The following is a 10,046-nucleotide window of genomic DNA, read 5'->3' on the forward strand; positions in this document are numbered from 1 at the left end:
TTATGAGTCGGAAACGTTCGCTATTACTGTACATGTACCTTAATAGGATACATTTCATGGCCAACCGTGTAATAAGTCAAACTCATGTACGCGTACTTAATTAACGAACATGCAACTTATTAACGTGCTCGTAACTAATTAACGTGCGCGCATGATAAGTTGGTCAATAGTGTCATAATCCTAGGTAAAATTACATGTACTGTCACCAGCTTATGGGCGTCGATATGCTCTTGTTTTCTGCTTTCACCTTTGCAAATATCACTCATGTATCCATCTAGTGGCAGGCAGCGTCAGATCTATGTCAAATCCTCAAATGTTATCGCAACTGCTTAAAAATGTAAGTGTTTCATCACAGGCCCAAATATACCATGGCCCCGCACAAATTTGTAAGTACCGAAATGTATGTTTCAAATATTTATCCTCTGTCAAATTTGTCCTCTTTTTCCAGAATTAAACATTTGAACAGCGAAGTTGCGCTGTATACTCAGCTAACCTTGTACTTTTACGTGCGCATATGCCCTTACAAATTATCTTGATTTTAAGTTATAGTAAACATGTACATACTTTGTTTTAGTGCGCATGGGCTGCCCATATTCAAAAGAATTTTACAGCGCTTGCAATGCCACACAATAATTTTACAAAGTTTGCATCTTTACGTCGCAATTTAATTGTGTTAAGCTTGCCAAAAAGCAGAGTTGATTGCAGTGAAACCTCACGTTTTAAGTTCTCTTTGGGGTTGCGAGACATCAAAGTAAACGGTGCGAACCACAGATATCCACAAGATGGATACATGAGTGATATTTGCAAAGTAAAAGCAGAAAACAAGGGCATATCGACTCCCATAAGCTTTGACTTGAAGCTAACTATTTGTTCTTTGAAATGAAAAAATACGACGACAGTACAGGTAATTTTACCTAAGATTATTACACTATCGGCCAACTTAACATGCGCGCACGTTACTTAGTTGCATGTTCGTTAATTACGTATGCGTACATCAGTTTGACTTATGACACGGTTGGCCATGAAATATATCCAATTAAGGTACATGTAAACTAATAGCGAACGTGCTGCTTACTAACGCGCGCGTACCTTATTATTCCACATGATGTCGCTCTTATTCGGAATTTGACACTGTTGGCCAGGCTTTAGATAACGCGCACGTTCATTATTACGGCACACGCACGTTATCTAAGGTACGCGTACAATATGGCGAATTATGACACCGATGTCCCAAACAACATAACGAACGTGCTCGTTATTTAAAGCCTGGCCAACAGTATGTCCAAAACAACATAATTTACGTTTAGGGTTTGAATGTGAAGTTGCAATATGTCACGATGATAATGGTGGCTAATTGCCTTTAAATTGTCCCTTTACCAGTGCACTTGGCTAAGATGCAGGCAGTTGGGTGTAATTGTTTATTGATGAAATGTAACTAAATAGCATAAAATAAAATGGAATATATTTAGAATCAAATAGAACGGTCAGAAAAGGGCGAAATGCGTTACCGTATAAACATATAGTCTCGTGATATGCGATATTGTGAGAGAAAGACAGTGGGCTCGTAAATAAAATTTGGGTAAGAAAGCCCCAGCCAATTACGTAGGGTGAAGTATCCCTGTCACAAACAAACTCCCCTAACAATGGAATGCGATGACAAATTTTTATCAATGCAGCTTCCAGTTCTGACATTGTCCCACATGCGACTTGGTGAGTGTCAATGCAAATTCTTATCAACGCGATTGCGGGTACATTTTCACCCATATGTCAAAGGCGGTTTGCGTCACACGACCGCAATGTAAATCGAATGACGCTAAAAAGTACTTAACCCTGATATTGGGATGTACTTCAGAACGTGAAAAAAAATGTTTGAAAAATAATGTATGTTCACAGTACGTTTTACACGCAAAATTGACGATAAAGGTGTGCGCAATGCTAATAATAGGCCTAATGGCGGTCATGCACATTCGCAATACAAAAAGGAAAACAAACGAGAGAAAAAATCATTTGTTCAAACCTTACTGGATGATGGAACCAAGCTACCCTGGCAGGCTGTCGATCGATTACCGTATCTATCGTGCTGAGTAAAAGGTTTGATACTTGCTGGACCTATGTTTCAAATGTTTATCACATTGCTTATATGTGTTTTGCATTCCACGCAAACTGATGACGCCCTTTACAAGGCGAAATATAAATCTAAGCAACCTTCGTATTAAAAGGAAGTCAACATAAATGGTTACATGTACATATTCGCAAGGGTTAGGCGTGTTTATGAAAAGACTAACAAACGCGTTTGGTATGTGTATCAACATACTTTATACAGCGACGTAAATCGAAATTAAACATGCACAATATCGAATCAAGTCAACCAGCATGATGGGCAATTGGCATATTTAATCAAGAAGTCTTGCAAAGGATGTTAATGTCGGTATGGAAATAAGGTTAAAATCCGACGATTTCGCCACTACCATTCGTCAATAAAAACTCCCAATCGGATAACATTAAGTACCTCAAAGGCTATCGCATAACGAGACAGGATCGTCACAATGCGAAAACCCTCATTTGGCAGCTATGGTATTTGGCAGCTATAGTACATGCAATGTAAACATTTCTGTGTTGTTTTATTACAATGGTGGATATCGTAAATGCAAATTTTGCCAGGCAATTTGTGCACAAAACACTGCATTGGCCAAAATCTGACTTCTCTAATCGTTGCGACCATGTACAGCTCATCTGGTGGAGCGTTGGGCCTCATTAAAAATCGCAAAAAAAGTGAAAAAGCCCTGGTTTGAAGTCATTCTGATGAAAAACGTGGGATCTTTTTTACTTTCACGCTATTCTGCACTTTATCCTTGACAGATACTGAGATTCAAAAAAAATCCTATGAAGCGGAAAGTGGTTTGGCACTTGATTGAAAGTGACGTCACCGGCAATGCAAAAAAGCGAAAAAACACCCGTGTTTCAGGTCATTCTGATGGAATACGTGGGATCTCTACCGATTTTTATTACTTTCACGCTATTCTGCACTCTATCCTTGACAGATAATGAGATTTAAATAAAATCCTATGAAGCGGAAAGTGGTTTGTCACTTGATTGAAAGTGACGTCACCGGCAATGCAAAAAAGCGCAAAAAAAACGTGTTTCAGGTCATTCTGATGGAATACGTGGGATCTCTACCGATTTTTATTACTTTCACGCTATTCTGCACTCTATCCTTGACAGATACTGCGATTTAAACAAAATCCTATGAAGCGGAAAGTGGTTTGGCACTTGATTGAAAGTGACGTCACCGGCAATGCAAAAAAGCGAAAAAACATCCGTGTTTCAGGTCATTCTGATGGAATACGTGGGATCTCTACCGATTTTTATTAGTTTCACGCTATTCTGCACTCTATCCTTGACAGATAATGAGATTTAAATAAAATCCTATGAAGCGGAAAGTGGTTTGGCACTTGATTGAAAGTGACGTCACCGGCAATGCAAAAAAGCGCAAAAACACCCGTGTTTCAGGTCATTCTGATGGAATACGTGGGATCTCTACCGATTTTTATTACTTTCAAGCTATTCTGCACTCTATCCTTGACAGATAATGAGATTTAAATAAAATCTCGTTCCGCCATTCTAAGCGCTGCGAAACTCACCCAACCGTCTCTGAAAAGTTACTTAAAAATTATGGCAACCTTAACAAGTTGTTATCCGATGTCGCATACATAAAAAAGCAGATCAAGCACTTCCACATTTAAACCCTGCAACTGAGCTATATGCCAATTGTTCCCAAACAAAGGCTGGATTATTTTCTCACTTATGGATAATAAGTGACAACAGTGACAAAGTTTACAGTGACAATAAACAGTGAGAGATTTTTGTGTCTTTTTTTCAGGCTAAGCTTTTTTTATGTATTTTTAGCTTAAACATTATTTAATTATTTTTTTGTCAAATCATAATTGCATGCGTGTTTCTCAAAGGTAACTAACTAATAACAAGGAAAAAAACAATAAAATAACAATGAAAAAACAACAGTTGAAAAGCACTACCTGAAATTTTCAGGGACATATATATATTTTTTGTTCTTTTAAGGTGGAAATTACATGTCATATGCACATGTAAATAACTTTAATTGTCTCAGAGATATTTAACAGTGCCTCGATAGCGCGAATTGAGCCTCTTTGACTGTTTAGCCTGCTTCTGCCAGTCCTATAAAGCAATTAGAATTCGGATAACTTCGCGAATAATTTATGTATTTTAAACTGTCATCGGCTTCATTAAAACGGGGCTTTTTGAAAGCTCCTCAATAGAATATTAAAAGAATCGAATCGAAGAGAATAAAATAAAATAATCTTTTTAGGTACACACTGGGCTTTTCAAAAGCTCTGCATTTTGAGTGCTGATTGGTCAATAATGTCACGTGATACCATGAGCCGCTTGAAGTAATATAATACAATGAATCACTTTACTCGAGAACATTCGATGGATAAATCATTTGGGTCACATTATGGGATTATACAATACATGTGCAAAGCTGCACGCAATACAAGGACTCTGGTTTCTGTGACGTATGTTACAAATACTTCCCCCCAGATTTGCAGGTGATGAACATAACATCAGCTGTAGGCGATTAAGAAGTCGGTTAATGCGATTGAGCGAACAAAATGCACATTCAAAGTAACTACGAAATTTTAATGCGTTTGATGGTATTCAATATTGTACAGTTTGATGCAAGCATTACAAAATCAAAGTCTACAAAATCAAATTTGCCAATGCGAGAAATTGGCCTGTTAGAAGTTACGTGCTTCATCAAACCGAAACAACTCAAGTTTAGTGCAAGGAGTTAAGGTTTAAATCCACACATGGCCTCTAAAGACGTCATTATCGCAGGAAGAACGTCTCGGTGATACGGCTATAAAAAAAAACAAGCACAATATCAAACTAAGTTGTCCTCCTGGATCCACTGAAATGTTCCAAGCGGGGCATCATTGTAAATTCTCAAGAAAGGAGTCGACCCAAGCGGGGCACCTTTGTAAATAACTTTAGGTTGTCGATACATACAACCTTTGCAATACGAACGATTCAATCGAAGCGAATATAATAGAATGTAACAATCGTTAGGGCAAAAACACTACACGCAAAACATTATGCAATACAAGCACTGGTTTCTGTGACGTATGTTACACACAAATTTTGACAAGGTGTAATCAACTGTATTTTGGCAACAAGCGACCTGATAAAATCATTTTGTTTTGCTTAGCAAACTAAATTTTCCACAATTTGACACCAGAAATAATGTCCTCGAACAATTTATTATTATTTGGAACATTGAAGATCAACTCACGAATATTTCGCCTTTGTTCCTGTACCTACCAAACAAAAGAAAGATAACTAAAATGCATTTTTTGATACGGGAACAAGTTTATTTTTCTCTTTTTAAAGTCAATAAAGATGGTATTAAATCTTTTTCGGCGAGATGAATTTATTTTGCAATCAATATTTTGATGGCTTTGATGAAACAAGTTCAATTCAAAAGAATGGATAATTATTTTGAATTAAGAAAAATAAAATTTCACAAGTTGATCTTTCTCATAGCGCCCTCTATTATAAAAGATGAAGAAGTTTTCAGAACTTGCTCGTATGCAAACACTTGCATACAAAATAACCAGGGGGGCTAATGCCCCCAGGGGATGGCTAAACCATTTTTTAGTGACTAATTTTGATCAATTTTTTTAGATATGGGAGGGATCTTTCATAAAATTAAGAATGATCGGCCACTTAAACGATTTATTTTTCCACAAATACAGCCTGAATTTTGTGCTCCATTTTCAACATAATTTTCAGCAGCACCCACCAGCAAGTAACTACCTAATTGAAATAGCCCAACACCTCACTAAAATTGCCCCAAACACCCTAATTCGCCATGACAACAGCACGCACATGTGCGCTCATTCAACCGTAAATTTAACTTATATGCATCACTGCTTTGCTTGGTGATGCATGAATTTCTATTGTGGCATAGGTTGGGCATTTCCCAGCAACAAAACTTATTTACATAGAAATACCAATATGCGTCCTAAAAAGCGTTTCTTCATTAATTTCAACAGGAGCGTCACCAACAACGGGCAAATTAGTGAAAGCGTTTTCAGTAAATACATCCTCACCTTCAACAAAATTACTTGATGAAGCACAATGGTGGTCAATATTAGCAAGAGCTTCGGTTATTTTTACAATGTTGTTTTCCTTTGGTCGCTTCACGTTTTAATCAATTTTTGGTTCAGAAATTCGGAACATTTTCATCTTTCTCCGATGCTCCATTTTTTCAACCACAGTATCGTCGGTCTGTTGGGTTTCTCCGGCGTGGCTTGAAACCCTAGAGCCGGAAACTCGTTCTTCTCGGAAACTCGTACAATGCCTCTTTTAACTTTCTCCTCCACCTGTGAAAGAAACAGTTTTGAACCTTCCTCTGTTAAGTGAATACCATCCCTTGCAAGAAAATGCGTTGGAACCGCAGTTTCTATGAACGTTCATTTCTGCGGCGCAAAATCCTCGTCTTCCAGCAAGCGGCATGAGTATACCACTGTGGCAAATCTGCATAATACACATAATTAATTAAAACCAAAATCAACCCATCAATATGTTTCATACTTATCCATTTTTCCCATACGTTATCTTTTCAAAACTTTGTACTTATCCATGTAGTCAACCATAACCGATAGCGGAGACAAATATTGTGACGGACGACGGTGATAGAACTAAATACATTAGTCCCACAAGTTTTGTGATAAGAGGTTTCCTTTGTAGTTAGACGATGAAACCATTTGTTAGAAGATCGTTTTTTTTGTTTAGTTTGTTTTCATTTAGTTGCAAACAAGTTACAAAGCAAAGCAACAACAATGTCGAAGTTCAAAATTATAAACTCAATTTGGCCTTGGGGTAAAGAACATTAACCAAGTTCATGAGCTACTTTGTAAGCACCACGACTTTAGCAATGCTTTGGTAGCTCCCGTGTATGTTGAGGATGTTGTTTGTACCGAAGCTTACGACGACAGCTTCGACATCCTCAACAATGGGAGTGTTGGATAACTCAACGAACGCGTGGTCAATCCTTCCTCCGGGCATACTCAGAGCCGCAATGTCTAAACAAAAGTCATCGCTTGGTTTGACTGTATACGGAGATACAAACCGCCTGGCGTGGACAGCAACCGATCCCGAACACTCTTCTCCGGAATCCCCCACTTTGTCTGCTTGCCAGAGAAGCCCGTTTCATAAACCTCTCGACTCAGCTGGACTAAAACCGATCCAACGTCAACAACCGCAACAATTTATCAACAGAAGATCAAGCATATCACAAACCTTTCTTTGGCTACAGACTATCTTAAAACCATTGAACATGGAAGAAGACATTTCAAAACTTTTTCGAAAACTTACAAAGAAGATTGCTGTAAATTTTGGCAGTACTTCCTTGTAAAAAACGAAATGGATCGAAACAGCATTTTCCCTAGTGTGGAATTCAAGTCCCTCCTCCATTCTACCTTACAGTTCTTGAACTGGTTGCATAAGGTCGGTCAAGTTTTAATATTAACGTTTATTTCAGTATTCTCGAAATAAATTTCTAGGTTTCGATTTTGAAAGATTTAGACCACACCTGTATTCAAATAGAATATTAAAGCACATACAGGCTCATTGCACCGGCCTCAACATTACATCGGCCGAAACTTGGGGATCATATAGGTTCTTATTACGTCACAAGACGTCGACAACAAAATCACTGTAGTGGCGGGAAATAATTATTTTGTACTGGGGAGCTTATTGTCCGTAACATCTAGGTTTATATAGAGTTTCTTAAAAAAACATAAAAATAGTTGATTAACTCTGATTGGAAAACTTGCCGACGACTTTGAGCCTTTTCACCTCCGATCAGATGCGCGGCCGCTCAAGTCAGCGGGTAATGAGGCCGATCACTCACGCTCCCGACACCCGAAAGCATCCACACTGATTGAAAGGTGCAAGCGAAAAAGTAGAAAATTTGCCATAAACAAGTTTTATAAATATTTTTGCAAGAAATAAAATATTTTTATACATGTTACACAATTAAATATAATAATTATTAGTGTAATCGCCAAAGTTTGTGTCCTTAACGCAACCAACTTGTAGGCTTGATTACTCGCGTGACTTAAAGTGCACATGACACGGCCATGGCAACTTTGCGTAAAATTAAAGGTACATCTACAACAAACAGTTATCCAAAGTTTCACGGTTCTACGTCAACTAAAAAATGTAGAAAACTCGCTTGACATGACACAAGGCGCTCGCGTCGAAAAAATGCATTGTTTAGATAGGAGAAGTCGTCTTATATTGCAGATATCGAATAGTTTTTAGCATAGGAGAATCCAAAGAACACGTTACCTCAAAGGTCAGGACAAGGTTTTACATCACACAAAAGTATGTCACTGTGACGTCACAAACCAAAGGCTTATTTGTCCCTGATTATCGGCAGACCAAAGGGTACAGCAGATACAACATTACTTCGATGAGACGGGGATGTTGCGTTTCTTTGCTCAGTGACATTACATGACGTCATTTTGGGTGTGATGTCATAACTTTAACCTCACCTTTGTGCTGACTTTAATTTGATGATTCCAACATTTCTAGTTACAACTATGTTGCGAAAAATACATTAGTGGTTGATTGTGGCGAATTAAATAAATCATTCATGACGCGAACTCGTTGGCAACGCTACTGTCGAAAAAAAAAAAACATATTTTTCTTGCTGTGCCTAGAAAAAAAAAAAGTTATGATCGAAAATGTTTTTTGGGGGGCGAGGTTATGAACAATATTCGGCCGGTAAACATATTTCCCCCGCGAAATCGCGCACAAGTTAGGTATCGCTGTAAAGGGATTTTAAAGGGCATTCAAAGGGCTTTCCAACGGTGGTAGAATTATTATTCCTGTCGACCTATGAAAAAAGTTATAGCTGATTTATGAAAATGCGTATTAATATGCGTTACAAAATTTCAAAAATTTTGTGTCAATCTATACACCTTCTCAAAAAAAAGGCAAATTTAACTGTGTTCTTTTTTGAACAAAAATCGATGGTTTAGAACAGACCCTTCTGCTCGTTTCCTCGTATGTACTGCTACTCGTACTCATTAAATAGCAAATAATGGCCTCAAAGTACAAAACGTTGTTTAGGAAAAAATTTACATCCAGTATTTTGTCCATCACCATTTCACTCAACATGGTTCCTTCCACAATCAAACCTGGTTTCAAATCTCGGCCGCAAAATGATTCAATACCAACAAGTGGTTGACCCAGGAGACGTCGACAAAACAAATATTCCACGAATCGCATTATATTGTTCATTTCATTCTGGGAAATTGTAAGGGGGGAAAGTTTTTTGTTGTAGTTTATCAACATATTTTTTTTACCATGGTAATATAAACATAGGCGGTAACATTCTGGTAAATTTTTGGCTTGTTGAAATGATTTTAATAAAGCCGCCGACTCCTTGAAACGTCTTGGCTTGCGACGGACAAAAATCTTAGGTTGGGCTGGGTTGCTGGTTGAATCAATACCGGTCTTAACTTTCAGGTTTCAAATGTTCGCCTATACAAGAGACCTTGTCGCCAAGCTGTACGCAGGCAATGGGCTCTATGCCGTCACAGCCGGTGACCTGCAGTTAAGTTCATTTCGCTGGGAAATTTGAAATGAGTTGGTATTTTAACTTATACCACGTTCATCAGCAGGCCTTAGACAAGCCCTGTGCAAAATTATAAAAAATCCTATGGACCGGAAAGGTTTCAAATGTTCGCCTATACAAGAGACCTTGTCGCCAAGCTGTACGCGGGCAATGGACTCTATGCCGTCACAGCCGGTGACTTGCAGTTAAGTTCATTTCGCTGGAAAATTTGAAATGAGTTGGTATTTTTACTTATACCACGTTCATCAGCAGGCTCCAGGCAAGCCCTGTGCAAAATTATAAAAAATCCTATGGACCGGAAAGGTTTCAAATGTTCGCCTATATCACGCGACTATACCACTATCTGCTTGATATATGA

The sequence above is a fragment of the Ascidia mentula genome, chromosome 4, assembly GCF_947561715.1.
Source record: "Ascidia mentula chromosome 4, kaAscMent1.1, whole genome shotgun sequence".
Lineage (NCBI taxonomy): Eukaryota > Metazoa > Chordata > Ascidiacea > Phlebobranchia > Ascidiidae > Ascidia > Ascidia mentula.